The sequence below is a fragment of the Cheilinus undulatus genome, linkage group 10 (genome assembly GCF_018320785.1).
Source record: "Cheilinus undulatus linkage group 10, ASM1832078v1, whole genome shotgun sequence".
In the NCBI taxonomy this organism is placed as follows: Eukaryota; Metazoa; Chordata; class Actinopteri; order Labriformes; family Labridae; genus Cheilinus; species Cheilinus undulatus.
The window spans coordinates 14,194,093-14,210,273 of NC_054874.1; positions in this window are offsets into that span (position 1 = coordinate 14,194,093).

A 16,181-nucleotide genomic window follows, 5' to 3' on the forward strand; every position below is an offset into this window, starting at 1 on the left:
GGTTCGCATTATGCAGTTCTCTATGGAGTTTACTCCTCAGTATCTCAAATGCCAATAAATCATATTTTCAGGTTATAATAATCGGCAACTCTTCAGGACAAAAAATGTTCATTTCCTTTCTAAAGTGCAGCAGGATAAAAAGAAGAAGTTTTTCTGTCAGTGAAACAAACAGGTTACACATCCCTGCCCTCACCCTGCAGAAAAGAGAACTCTATCCATCACAATCCATCCGTCTCCACTGCTTTTTTACTTTTCCACTTCCCCTGATCGGTGAAGGTCAGAAACAGAAGTCAGGCCCCAGAGCAGAGGGAAAGTGGGGCTGTTTGAACTCTCCTGCAGGTCAGGTCCTCCTCATAGCTCCAGGCAGTAGAACAGACTTCTCTCTATTTCTCAGCCTCCTTCTGGCCTCTCCTTCCTTCTCTTTTCTTCCTTTTCACTTTCCTTACACTCCCTCAGGCAGCACCTTCAGTCCATCAACACCTCGTCTTCACGGTGAGGAGGAATCGATCTCGCTCAGGTCTGTGCGGTGAAGAGGCATCGATTGCCCGCCGTGCCGGCTGCCCTTTCTCTGTTTGTTCGGTGAGCTGGAGGGCAGGAAGAGTTTTCAGGCTTTTTCATGTCAGGCGGACGTTTATCTAATTTTGAACCTCCAGAGATGCAGTGTTGCACACTCCTCTTGATGCTAAATTTACCCACAGGACCACTGGAGACACCAAAGCTTATTTTCCAAAAATGACGATTTCTCTGAATCTCATGCTGCCAGCAATAACCTGATTCTTTCCATGATTACAGAGCAGTCGCTTCAGATTTAAAAAAAAAAAAAAATTACCTTGGACCATGATAAGATGCAAAGCAGCAGGTTTACTACTAGAAAATGACAAAGCTCTGTGGTCAGCAGGAAAGAAGACTTTTTTGTTTTAATCTTGATGATTACAGCTTACAGCTCACAAAAATAACAAATCCACTATCTCAAAATATTAGAATATCACAAAAAAAAAAAAAAAACAATAAAAAAGGATTTATAATACAGAAATGTTGACCTTCTGTAATATTATGTTGATTTCTTCATTCAGAACTCAGTCTGGCTCATTCTGCATGTATTACTGCATCCATACAACGTGGCATGGAGGCAATCAGTCTGTGGCACTGCCGAGGTGTTAAGCCTGGGTTTCTCTGATTGCAGCTTTCCGCTCACCTGTATTGTTGAGTCTGGTGTCTCTCATCTTCCTCTAGACATTTCTCCTCAGATTCTCAATGGGGTTCAGGGTCCTTTCATATGCGGGATGACGGAACCTACCTACTGACTTAGAGTCGCTCCAAATCTTCCCCTCAAAGAGTCCCCACTCAGAGGGCAGTACTGTCCAAAGACCCAGGAACTATGTGGGTGGGGCTGTAGTCATGAATGTTTCTTATTGGATTTTTTTTCTTGAAAGCTGGCAGAGTCAGGATGCCAGATCTGCATAATCTCCCCTGGACTTTAGACCCTGGTAAAAATGCAGACAACAGTGGGCTACAGGATACATTCCAGCCTCGTTTCCACCAGGTGGTCCAGTTTGATTGACTATGGTTTGGTATGACTCAGTACGCTAAACACCAAAATAGTTTGCATTTCCACAGACAACCGGACCCTCACTTGGTGGGCGAGCTGTAAAAGCAATGAATGTATAGTCACATGCAGCGCGACTCTGCTGGTCCATCTCCAGAGTTACAGAAAGGATGAGTGACAGAAATCAGTAGGGAATAAGCAGTAAACAGCTTTATTTTAGCTGAAAGTGCTTTTAAAAAAATAACTACATCTTACTATACCTAAAGTAAGCAGTAGGTGAATAACTATCTACAATTCAGAGAATTAACTGATCTAAAACTTTGTATTCACGAAACTTCAGCATTAATTTAGTTTCACATCCATTGATAGACAGGGCTGATGTAAGCCATCGGGCTCTGCTTTGTGCACTTAAAATCATGATCTACCACAGTTTCCACATTTAAATCAAATATGAATCAAACCGCTTACGAAAAGCTAATCCACACAAATTTTATATCACACACACACAGACACATACATGTCATACACACATACATTTGACCCATTTGACGAGACAATAAGTTAGCCAAAGACACTTTTACTGCATATTTTATTGAGAAGACATATACATTAGTTATGTTAGTGTTGGCAAACAGCTTTCTAACAGCTATAACAGCTAGCTAAAAGACACATTCATGTAGCTTACCTTTCTTTGAAGGTTTTGTAGTGATTTTGTAGTGGTTTTTGAGCTGCAGACCTTGCATACTGCTGTTCTCTTCTTCATACCTTCATCGACAACATACAGTCATGGAAGAAAGTATTGGCACCCCTGAAACTTTTCCAGAAAAAAGTCATTTCTCCCAGAAATTGTTGCAATTACAAATGCTTTTGGTATACATGTGTTTATTGCCTTTATGTGCATTGGAACGACACAAAAAATCCAAGGAAGAAAGACAAAATTGACATAATTTTACACAAAACTCAAAAAATGGGCCAAAAAAAACTATTGGCACCCTCAACTTAATATTTGGTAGCAAACCCTTGGGAAAAAATAACTGAAACCAGTACCTTCCTATAACCATCAACAAGCTTCTTACACCTCTCAACTGGAATTTTGGACCACTCTTCTTTTGCAAACTGCTCCAGGTCTCTCAGATTTGAAGGGTACCTTCTTGCAACAGCAGTTTTAAGATCTCTCTATAGGTGTTCAATAGGATTTAGATCTGGACTCATTACTGGCCACTTCAGAACTCTCCAGCGCTTTGTCTCCAACCATTTCTTGGTGCTTTTTGACGTATGTTTGGGGTCATTGTCCTGCTGGAACACCCATGACCTCTGATGCAGACCCAGCTTTCTGACACTAGGCCCTACATTGTGGCCCAAAATTTTTTGATAGTCTCCAGATTTCATGATTCCTTGCACACAGTCAAGGCACCCAGTGCCAGAGGTAGCAAAATAACCCCAAAACATCTTTGAACCTCCACCATGTTTGACTGTAGGTACTGTGTTCTTTGCTTTGTAGGCCTCATTCCGTTTTCTGTAAACAGTAGAATGACGGGCTTTTCCATAAAGCTCTACCTTAGTCTCATCTGTCCACAAAATGTTCTCCCAGAAGGACTGAGGCTTACTCAGGTACATTTTTGCAAACTCCAGTCCGGCTTTTTTATGTCTCTTTGTCAGCAGTGGGGTTCTCCTCAGTCTCCTGCCATAGCGCTTCATCTCATTCAGATTACGACGTATGGTCCGAGCTGACACTTTTGCACCCTGAGTCTGCAGGACAGCCTGAATTTGTATGAAAGCTGACTGAGGATGTTTGTCCACCATTACAACTATCCTGCATTGCATCCATTTGCCATTTTTTCTCTTCCGTCCACATCCAGGGAGATTAGCCACAGTTCCATGGTTATGAACTTCTTGATTATATTACACACAGTGGACAAAGGAATTTCAGGATCTCTGGAGATGGTCTTGTAACCTTGAGATTGTTCATGTTTTTCCACAATTTTGCTTCTTAAGTCCTCAGACAATTCTGGGCTCTTCTTTCTCTCCTCCATGCTTGGTGTGACACACACAGGCACACAACACAAAGGTTGAGTCAACTTTTATACATTCTAACTGGCTTCAGGTGTGATTTCTAGATTGCCAGCACCTGTTACTGACACAGGTGAGTTTAAATGAGCATCACATGCTGGAAATAAAATGATTTACCCACAATTTTAAAAGGGTGACAATAAGTTTGTCTGGCCCATTTTTTGAGTTTTGTGTAAAATTATGTCAATTTTGTCTTTTTCTTTGGATTTTTTGTGTTGTTCCGAAAAAATTTGTAATTGCAACATTTTCTGGGAGAAATGGTGTATTTTCTGGAAAAATTCCAGGGGTGCCAATACTCTGTCCATGACTGTAATCCTTGAACCCAAATTGAACTATTCTTGGTCTAGCTGCCTCCATGACTGCTGCTCCTGTGTTGACCTGCAGACCACAGTTAGTCCGTGTTCGTCAAGGAAGTCTCAAGTCCTCATATGTGCGACTCGAGTCTGACTCGAGTCAAGTCGCGTGACTCGAATCCCCAACCTCTGCTTGATTTGTGTACAGTTATCAATATCCACAGACTAGGAGACAGCATGGATCTCTGTCGAGTCCAAATATCCCTGATCTAAGCAGATATTAGTCCGTTTTTTTCCCATTTTTGCCCGCTCTCCACAGAGCAGACTTCCGTGTTTTGCAGCCTGGAGCCGAGCAGTTATGCTGCGTGCTGATGTGACGTCAGTGCTCTCCCCTATTGTTGTGTGTGTAGCTCCACCTTTTTGGGACAGATTGAGATTGGTACCCCTACGGAAGGGTGTTGAAAAGTGAGACAGTACAGGATGTTTTTTTTTTTTTTTTTTTTTGGGACTCTTTCCAACTTTTTCTCTATGGAAACGCAACTTGCTGTGCAGAACCGAACCGGACCGCCTAGTGGAAACAACCTCATAGTTGAAGCAAAGTTCTAGGAACTAAAAGTTATGGTACTTTTGGTCGAGAAGCCCTGTTGAAAGTGAAGGTAACATTAAAAAATCGAATCTTGGCACCATAAATTGACTTTTTCCAGTTGCATGTGACATAACAAGAACTTTGCAACAAAGATTACATTTTTGCCATTACTAACAGAACAACAGACTAAACTGTTCATTCTATATCTGTAAATATGGCCCAATTTTAAAGTACCATGATCATACTTCATCCTTTAAATGTGGTGTCTTCTGTTTTGAATATGAATTGAAAACCTCCTATGCATGGTGATTTTTCTCTCTGAATGATGACCACAGCAATCTTTAGGAGTACTGAGGCCATGCTTGTGAAGACCTGGTGTGACTCCATGACAAAGCCAGTGTTAGATCCACTCTCTCAGCTTCTGACAGGGTTTTATAATCACCAGGTTCATTCTGCTTGGCATCTCCAGGCGAAGGTTGAGCTCTCTAAAAGCGTCGGACTGAAGCCACAAGAGGGATGAGCCAGCGTGTCGCTGCTCTCCAGCTCCTGATATCCTGTCTTTGTTTTTCTCGTTTCTCTCTCTCTGATATGATTCACGTTTCCCTCCATGCTCGATTGGCTCTTCGCTCCCGTGTTGGCAGGACTAAACCCATCACCTCTCCACCCTTCACATCTCTTGATTTATCTTCTGATTTATCGGCTGCTCTCTCTCCTTCCACCCGCGGCCTCGTCTTCGCCTGCAGAAGGAACAAAACCTCTGCAAATCAATGTGTGGAGTGGATTAGCTTTGAAGATGCATTTTAAGGTACGCCGTACCATCCTATGTGGGGGCGACGTGCTGTCAGGGAGCGTCAGGGGAGGCCTGTAATAGCCTGAGTGTGAGCAGGGTTACACCAAGGAAGGTGAATTCAATCATGGGGGCTTGTGTTGCTATTTAACACTTAGATTCCCCTTGAGAAAAGCATTCTTGGGTGTTTGGCCTTCGTAAGTTGCTGCTGATTATTATACAAGTGCAGGACAAAACATGCTCACCATGGACACACACATGTAGAGGAAGAAAACACTCAAGCAAAGCACTTACAGAGCAGGTTCCAGATTCCTGTGGCTCAAGGTAGGGTCAGATAAATAAGAGGCATTCTTTTCTTTCTGCTGCAGGAGGAAAACAAGACCCTCTTTATCTTGGCTTTGCTTCTGTCTTATCCGTCTCTCAGGTCTACTGAAGTAGTTGCTCTGAGGATTGTTGCACCATTGGCAAGATAAGGTCTATCAATAGCTTGCACATGACATCACGCCCGCAAGAACTGCCCCCTGGAAGAATGACTTACCAGTCCAACATCATTCACACTTTCCAGAGTGACCATGACACCATCTGGGTATAAACAAGCCCTGAGACTGAATGATGGTAGATTAGAAAACAGTGCGAGCTACACAACTAAACACTAAAAAAACATCATGAATGACATGTTTTTCATTCTCAGATGGCAGAGGAGTGTAAAAGAAGAGCTCTGTGGCTTTGGGTGTGAACTAGTGAGGAGAAAAGAGGATAAATGTGAGGCGGAAGCTGTGTTCTTACTGACTTCAGGTCAGTTTAACCCTGTGTGATAGAAGGAGCTGGAGTCTGCCTGCCTGTTAACAAATTCTTCATTCACCACCAGATTAATAATGTTTAAAGTTGAGATCCAATTCATATAGCATGGTTGAAACACAGAAAAAAAGGCATGTCATGTCAGCTTTATGACATCTCTGGTCAAGGGCTCGTTTGTCCAGCTCACATAGAGAGAGACTGAGTAGTCACTCACATACTCTGATAGTTTCTTTATTGAGAAAATCATTTTTATGTTCAACACACTGATTTCTGGATTTCAACACCTCCCTAATTTCAATTAAACTGCCCAGTTTTTTGTATTTTAAACTTTGAAATCTCTTAAGAACTCATCTCCCCCCATTAACCATCATTTTTCAAAGTGTTTTCATCCTGAAAGGAATGGGGCAGCATCATTTGGCCAAAGTACCTGGATAGATTAACAATACTACAAAGAAAAGATGTCAACTCAGTGTCATCACAAACCATATCAACATTATTGTAGCCTTTAAAGGCCCTGTTGACATTTAAAGATAAATAAAATCAACTTTATAACTGACTCTTTTTTGATAGTTTTTGGTTTTAGTTATAAATTAATTTAAAACAAGGTATGGAAGCATACAGTTCAGTCCATTTCTGTGTAGCTTTCACTTTATGCTTTAGGTTTTGCTGGAAAATACATCTTCTCCCAAGGTGTAGTTCTCTTGCAGGCTAAATTAGATTGTCCTTCAGGATTTTCCGGTGTTTTTGCCAGACTCATTTTACCTTCTACCTTTATAAGCCTTTCAGGGCCGACTGCCAAAAAGCATCCCCGCAGCATGATGCTGCTTCCACCATGCTCCACGGTGGGGATGGTGTGTTTGTGGTGGTGTACGCCAAACAAAAAATCTTGTCTGGTTGTCAAAAATGGTAAATGTTAGATGGACCTGAGCTTGTATAGCGCTTTTCTAGTCGTATGACTACTCAAAGCGCTTTTACACTGCAGGTCACACCTACTCATCCATACCCTTTCACACCATTTACTCCACATTCACATACCGATGGCAAGGTTGCTAAGAAGAATTGGCCATCAGTATAAGCTAATCCCATTCAAATCTATCCATACCCATTTATGCACGACTGATGAAACAGTGGGAGCAAATTGGGGTTAAGTGTTTTGCCCAAGGACACACTGACATTTGACTGCAGGAGCTGGTAATGGAACCCACAACCCTCCATTTGCGAGACAACCAACTCTACCTACAACAGTGGCCCCAAAAAGCACCATTTTGGTCTCATCAGACCAAAGAACTTTCTTCCAAATGACCATGGAGTCTCCTACATGCTTTTTGGCGAACTCTCTTCAGGATTCTTTTTCAAGCTTTGACTGGTGAAGAAACTGGGCTCTACTGAGCTGAGCCAGATGATCTGATCTCTCTCTTGAAAGAGATGATTTCTCATCACAATGAGTGAGGCAAGATGGACATCAGCTGAGGAAACACAGGTGAGATCAGACTTTCATACGTTATGCAGTGTTTCCCAAAAGTTTTTTCTGGTGACCCACTTTACAGGGTGCAAGGTTTGCAAGCTCCACCCTTTTGGCCTTTAACAGCTGTCTGGTCTGGAAAAACGCATTTCTTTTCTATTAGCTAAGCATCAATAACTTTCACTTCAGTGTTTTTGCCATCCAGTGGCCAGTGCAGCCTTGTTTTGTGTTTTATTATATTGAAGAGGCTGAGTGTTATAGGTGGAGCCCCCCATGTGGCTATAATGTGTAGCATTAAATAGTGTACCAAAGAAATACTGAGAACTCATGCGGCGACCCCAAATTTTGGGAATAAGAGTGCTATACTATGTCAAAACTGTACAAAACCAAACCAGACCACATGTGCAAACAGATCACACATGGGTGTAGTGCCACACTGCTCATGGAGACTTTTTAAATTCCTACCTGCTGCCATTTTTCCATGAGTTTTTTTTTTTTTTTTTTTTGTGCTTCTTCTGGTGAAAATATCACTTCTTTCGGGACAGTTCTTTCACATTTTGAATGCTTGGCATAGTCTTGAACAGAATAAAAACATTGCCTTTTTGGTAGCATTTTTCTATGCAGAAATCACCTCATGCCCCCCAGTGGGAGTTCTCTGCATCATCTGCAAATAACCTATTACATTAGGCAAAAGCTTCACTGCTTTTTAGTTGAAGAATTCTGTAAAATGTTAACAAGTATTGGCCTCATTCCCAGCTTTAACACATCATCTGACCACTTCTGAGAAAATATGCATTAACCTATCGTTACATGCACAGATCACTTGATCACATAGTTGACTTGCTGGGTAGATATTTTGCAAAATTGATTTATTGACTCTGAGTGCTTTTAAAGGCCCAGGAGGCACCCGTGCCACCCACATGTTTTTTAAATGATTATTTTTCAATTAAAGGAAGTTGTTATTCAAGTGGCTGCACTAACTGATGAGGAGAGAAGCCCAGGTTATACTTCTCCAGAACACCACCAGAGAAAGAAATCCCAGAGAGGAGCAAAAAGCAGAATGGCTCTGTTAAATTCTCCACTGCTCCTTTAGTGAGCAAAACTATAACCCAAGCTGAGGGTTGTAAACCTTTAAATAACTGTCCAGTGCTATGTAGACTTTACTGTATGGCTGTATAGTCAGAGACTGGAAAGAGACAGACCTTCTCTTAATGCATCCTCCTCTTCCATGTTCAGGCATTGCCTTTCCTTCTGTCCTTCTCTCTTTAGCTTCCTCACCAGCAGAGCGATCAGGAGCCCAGTGTAAAGTTCTGTACACTGAATCACTTTATGAATTAAATATGTAAAGGAAACACATTTTCTGCTGTTATTGTGTTTACTTGTCATCTCCTTAATGCACACTGTGCTGTGGGTTGAAGTATCGTTGCCTCGCCGTGGTTCGGGGCCATTAAATTCGATTGTTGCGGTGGTTACATGACGTTTATTAAAATTTTCTTGGTTGGCTCGGCAGCTATGCATGTTAACTCGGTTATTTTTAGGTGCTGGTAATGACTTACAGATTAGAGCAGGTTGCAAAGCCGACATCGGTGCCTCATAATAAGGACTTAATGAAATATGAGCCTTCAGACATATTCCTGTTTAAAAGATGAGAACTCTCTCCAAGTCATGTTTGTGTGTATAGTTTCATCCTGCCTTTTTACTCGCTCCCTACCTCCTCCTCCTCTGCCTTTGCATAAAAAGCTGTTTATCAAACCAACTGGGTGGAAAAAAAACATTAAGTTAAAAAAATAGAAAGAAAGATGGATTACACTGTACAAGCACAGAAAGTTTCACCCCCATGAGTTCATTATTCTTCTGAATCTCTCTAATGGAACAGGATCAAGCCTCTAAACATGCATGCACACACAATGTTAAATACACATTTTCCCTGCTGAAGTTTGAGTATTTGTTTATCTGGTGAAATCGGTTAAACACAGACAGATCTTCATCCTGTAAGCCATCAAATAATTGTCTTTCAGACTTCTTTAAACTCACCTTTATTTATTTTTTTTGTTCCAGTATTCATCTCTTTAAACGTACTTTGTGACGTTACAAACTCTTTCCCGGTAAAGGCAATGCTACCGAAGGCACTGATTTATTTTATCACCAGAAACCCCAATTCCATGAAGTTGGTACACAGAGTAAAATGTGAATAAAAACAGTGAAAAGAGATTTGCAAATCCTTTTCAACCTTTATTCAAATGAATACAGCACAAAGACTAGGTTTTACATGTTCCAACTAATAAACTTTATTTTTTACTACCGAAATATAAACACATTCTTGACTTGATGCCTGCAACATGTTCCTAAAAGTTGGGACAGGGGCAAGAAAAACTGGGAAAGTTGTGGAAAGCTCAAAAACACCTGAACACTATACAGGTAAGTAGGTTTAGTAGTTACAGGTGATGGTACCATGATTGGGCATAAAAGAACTCTTGGAAGGCTCAGTGGTTCACAATCAACAATGATGCAAGGTTTTCCACTTTCTGAAAGATCCTGTGGGCAGACTTTATAGATTTCACCATCTACAGTCCATAATATCCTCAAAAGATTCAGAGAATCTCGAGAAATCCCTGCATGCAAAGGGCAAAGCCCTCATCCTTGCCGGACTGGGCTGATGCTCTACCTCCACCTTCTACCTACCTTACCATGACTTCAACTTCTACTCAAGTACTATTCCTATCAACGACATGACACTTGAAACTGCAAAAGTCACACAAGAGATATTGAGGAGAGAGAGAGCTTAGCAAGAGGGTGGGGAAGGCAGAGCTGTAGGCTGAGGCTCTACCCCCCCCCCCCCCCCCCCCCTTACCTACCCTAGCACGACTCATGGAACATTTTTAGCAGACCCAGTCTTGGCAAGAGGGTGGGGGAGGCGGAGCTAGGGTGAGGTGACCTGATTGTTGTCAAGTAGTTCAGCAGCCAGCATCTGTGATGGTGTGAGGGTGTATTAGTGTCCATTATGTGGTTAACTTGCACTTCTGTGTAGGCACCATCAATACTGAGAGGCTTATCAGGACTTTGGAGCAACATGTGCTTCAATCCACACGTCTTTTTCAGGGACGTCCCTGCTTATTTCACCAAGACAATGCCAAGCCACAAACCCCATGAGTTACAACAGCATGGCTTCACAGTTAAAGAGGTACTAGACTGGCCTGTGTGCAGTCCAGACCTGTCTTCCATTGAAAATGTATGGCGCAAAACACAAAAAGTGAAGACCAGCACTGTTAAGAAACTTTAGATGTACATCAAGCAAGAATGGGAAGGTTTTCCACTTTAACGACGTCAATTAGTATGCTCCGTTTCCTGTGTGTCGTTAGAAGAGAAGGTCATGTAACACACTGGCAAACATGATACTGACCCCTTTTTTTGTTGCAGCCATCACATTCAGAAAGTGTATATTTCTAAACTTCTTTGGAATTATGGTTCCTTGAAAGAATGACCTCAGACACCTCTGAATTATCTCCATCTAGCCTTCTGAAAGAAAAAGTTTGGTTAGTCTTGTGAAAAAAAGTTTTGTTCGTTAAAAGCAAGCTGACCTCGTCTTACACCTCTCACACATCCTGTGTGGCTGTTACCACCTCTCCTCCTGCATGTTGAAGCATGCTTACACCTTGTGTTTTTTTTTTTTTTTTTAATTTTCACAGCCTCAGCCTTGTCTTTTTGTAGAAAAAGTGTTGGGGAAGCGGTCTGTCTTTTTAACACCTCTCTGTGAACTCTCTTGATGGTTTCAACAAGCAGATGTAGTACGGTTAAAGGTAACAGCAGGGGAAAATGGGAAGTTTTAGAAAATGCAATTGAGGACTTCTACTGTGACTTTCTTTGCTAAGATGCATTTGTTTGACTTAGGAAGGTGAATCTTTGCTGACGTCTATGCCAAGGTCCGTGTTTTTGTCTTTATATGGTAGTACAGACAACAGAACACCTGATCAGCAATCATGACTGTTGGAAGGAGTGGGCGGGGCTAAACGACATCCAAAAAGACAACTGTAAACAAACATACTGCACTGTAGTTACTCACTGGGTTGCTGAAATACATCTGCTATGTCTCACTAACATCTCTCTTTCTTTAGTCTGTTCAGGTCGGTCCGCAACGACACATCATAAAGGCAGGGATGTTGCTTCAAGAGCTTGACAAACTTTTCCTTTTCCTCATACTTACATCTCACAGCACCAGCTGCATCACTCCTCTTTCACTTCAACATTTATCTGGTTTACACAGGTGAGTTTTGCACATACAGAGTTCTCTGTGCTGGTCAATGGCACTGAGATGGAATGAATTGTAGAAGGCAAAAAGGAAAATCAAACATACTAAACTTGTTAGGATGATTTGAGGCGTCCCAGCACGACCGTAGCCAGGGTTTAGAAATAAGTGGGGTCCAGATTATTTTTCTCTTAAAGACCCTGTGAAGTGAAAATGAATTTGTATTTAGATTTTTTGTATGACAGGTCACTGTGTTATGAACCCCAGGTCAAATTTCAGTAAAATAAAACATCTCTAAGTCCATTGAATTAAGCTTTAAAATCCTAAAGAATGAGGCAGTGCAATCTGCTCCAGGATGGTGTGGGCGTGTCTGTTAAACGAGCTGAAGCCACGCCCACTCAGGAGAAAAACGATCCTCTCAGGTTTAAAAAATGTTACAATCTGAATGTTGACCTTATGAGCTGAATGCAGCAGCATGACTCTGTGCCAGAGAAGAGACAAAGTCCATTTTCTGGCTCAAATTTCTGTTATGATGCTTTAAATGATCCATATGCCACTGTAACTGATAGATTTGGCAAATTTACCTCATATTGAACAAAAAACGGCATTTAACTGACTGTTCATTTTTAATAAAGGCAGTGACATCAGCTAACAACAGACTGTACTGAGTTGAACTGCTCTGTGATATCATAGTGTTAGAGGGGCGGGTCATTCCCTACTGTGGGCTAGTGACATCATGAGCCCTCATAGTTTCGGTGAGCGGTGAAAAAAGAGGTGAAAAACTTTCTCACGGTCTAAATCCAGAATTCAGTCACATGTAGATCTCAATGTTTTCACATGTTTACAGCAACCGTATTCCAACATATCTCATGTGTTAAGACAATACTTTGGATTTCACTTTACAGGGTATTTAATATGTCATATAAACAAATTTTGGAGCATGCAAAATAATGACTAAATTTATATCTTCAAATGCAATCAAGCTTTACACACAACACAAATTCACTTTATTTTTGTGTCTTTTTTATTTTTTTGCTGGCAATACCAACCATCAAGTCAGATTAGCCTAAAATCTATCACATTTTGTTTTGCTGATAGAAACAGCATCCATACCCTGAGCTATACCTTTTACCAAGCTTGTCTCTGGAGTGTTCTTTTGTCTTCATGTGTAATGGTAGCCAGGGGTACTAATTAACCAATGACTGGACCTTCGAGACATACTTCTAACACATTCACTGCAGTCAGGATATCTCATTTTCACTAACTGTGAGACTATGAGGGCCAATTGGCCGAACCTCTTTGAATTAGGTTAGTCACTTTAGAAGTGTGAATATTTAAGCTTATTTTACCTTACTTCTAGATATCTAAATTTACTTTAACATTAAAGAGGATTTTTTTTTTTTTTTTGCTAATTTTTCAGTCCTAAAAGCCAAACTATATTGACCATGATTAATATATAAAATCAATGAAAGAGTAAAACATTAAAGGGCGTGAATACATATTATGGGCACTGTAGCTACAACACATCCTCTTTAAGTTAGCCTTGCTTAAGTTTTGCTGTAAAATAATTAACTGCTGGCTTCGTAATATATGCGTAACAATTGCTGTTCAAGCCACTTAAATTAGCTTAAAGGTAGTAAATTATTTAACTCATTAAGCATCCACCAATAGCTCTACAGTGAATAAACACTAGTACTTATTAAAAAACCCAGGTCAAAATCACCATCATCTAACAGGTGCTCACATCTGGGTGCACTTTCAAATCAAGGGAGCTTTGCTGTTACAGTTAGCATTAGCATATTTTATTTATTTGCATGGTTCAATTAGCACGTGAGCTAACTCTTTTGGTGTGAGTCAGTAAGTGATCCTGAGTTAGGATGCTAGTAGCTTTTATATCGTACATGATAAACATTAAAACTTCAGTCCAGCAGATGTTATTGGTCTTCTGATTTACTTAAAGTAACACTGTGCTTCCTGTCAATGTTGTTGCCAGGCACAAACCCACACATCCACAGCGGAGGTAGAGCAGGAAGGGATATGACTGTGACATTTCTGAAAAAGTCTTTTCAACATAAAAGCCATTAAACTATTATACATATATGCATTTGGTACAAACTTTTGCAGTCTTGTTTTGGAAAAAATGGCAAGAGGCCGAGACCTCAGTGACCTCATAGCTGGCTACAGCCTTGTATCTCAGATATGGCATTGATTGTCATTAACTTTGACACACCATGAAGGCAAAATGATCACTGTTTCAGACCAGACTGGTCCCAAAACCCAATGCTCACCATATCAGGCTGTAATTGACCTGTAGTCTGATTTTAGTGTAAGATGTTTGTAGACCTGATTTTAGAATTCTAGACCTTACGCCTGTGTCAGACTGGGTGCTATTTGCTGTTTGATGGCAGGGTTGCAATATACTGTGATTTTTTTTGCTTCTACCGTGGATGAGTACATTGATAAATCAAAAGGTTTATATTTTTTAGAAAGTATGTTTGGGGTCAAATAATATTTGGTGTTTTTCTAACTCCTCGTCATCCATGGGTTACCTCTGCGACCCTCTGACTGACAGATGACTGGTTGCTTGTTCCACCTGTTGTGATGTAATGTTTACATGGAGATGAGATTTATGATGTAGGGTGCATGAATGAAGTTAACCAGATGCGTTGTAAGTTCTTGTTCCTGTTTGGGTTGATCTACATGGATCTGCGTGGACTGACACGTTTTGGCGGTGGTCTCTGCTGAAAATAGACTGTACAGGAGCGGAGTGGTGATACTAGCATGCAGTGGAGACAGATCAGAGCACATGCACAGGCAAAGACTGACTAGAGAGAGCAGTAGTTCAACGGTGATACTCAATACCAGACTTGGAAAAGTGAAGGCCCTGAGGTATATGCCATGAGTTCAACGAACCCAGACTTTCTTTGAGTAAGAAGGCTCAACAACGCCTGAAGTTCAGAGATGTTGGGTATCATGAAGCTTTTTTTTCTCTTTAAACTCTTGCTACTGCAAGCTGTGTAAGTGCTCACACAAAAGTGGGCGTTTGGCACGTCATTTCACACGTCTACTTCATAAAAAGAAATGATCACCAGCTGCTCCTGTCAGACTGAAATAATGAGAAGTGTTGATGAATGCATAAAAGATACTGTAGTTAAAAATGACACTGCTGCCACATGGAAGCAGTAGGAAAGACGCTGCAGGAAATTATTCTTTTGATTTGTATATTAATCAAACCATCAGAGAAACTGTCTGTGCATTTATTCCTAACAAGAAAACTTCACACAGAAATAAAAATGTCACTGATAGTGGCATTTCACCACCATTGCTGACATGCAGTGCTTCATTTTCATGGCGTAAATGTAATGTCCTCAGTCTGTCATCATGTGAAAGGCTCCTTTTACCTTTCTCTACGTCCACATTTAAGCAGTTCTCCATGTCTCCAAATGTTGTTAAAAAGGCAAAACGCATAGTGGCTGTTTCAGGAGAAAGTCTAGTTGTGTTTAAACTCCCAGTCTTTCCTTTACGTTCCATTAAACTTGAGCTGTTCATTAGGAAAATGAAGCGTGGGGGCCTAATGAGGCCTTGTTAACGAGGGAGATCAAATTACCTCCATGAGCTCAGTGTTTAATTGGGAAGGGAGAGAGGGCAAGCTGAGAAATGAGAGAAATGAGGAGCGTGAACAAGGAAATGAACCTTCCTGAAGAGTGTAGGAGTTACAGGACTAGAGAGAAAACTTTAAACAGTGCAATGATTTCATGCAAAGTCTCTTGTTCCTTTCTTGCCATTTGAAACAATTGAAAGTACCCCAATATTTGTTTAGCTTTTATTGATATGTATCTATTTATTCATTTATATGTAATTGAAACAATTCTTTTAGAAACTTGAACATGCCAGAAGAAGATACAGTAGGAAACCTTGCATAACTGATGCTTGGACAGATTCTTAGTCTGGATTTATCCTTCTTTCAAAGCTAAAAGCTGATAGGCTCGTTCAGGGTCTGAGAATGACCAGACCAATCAGTGCCATTTGATAGTGACAAATCATGGACTGACATGAAAATGGCTGCATTTCAAGCTACCTTTATTCAAAAATGTACTATCAACACCTGGTCTCTGTCTAGTCTCCATAACGAACAGTTCCTTGCATTCAGGCCATGACCCATCTTACTTTAAGGTTGTTTTCACACCTGACAGTCCGGGGGACTCAATCTGTTTTGGGATGGAAATTCCAACACTGTTGCACTGTGATGTTCGGTAGTGTTGTTGGACCCAGAATGCGGAAACGGAGGAGCAGGTTTAAACAGTTTTATTGTGCAGGTAAGTGAACAAGGGAGGGGGGATTCCAAGAGTCCAGGTGAGTGAGAGAGTGCGCAGGTGCTGGCTGCAGTGATCTGGGC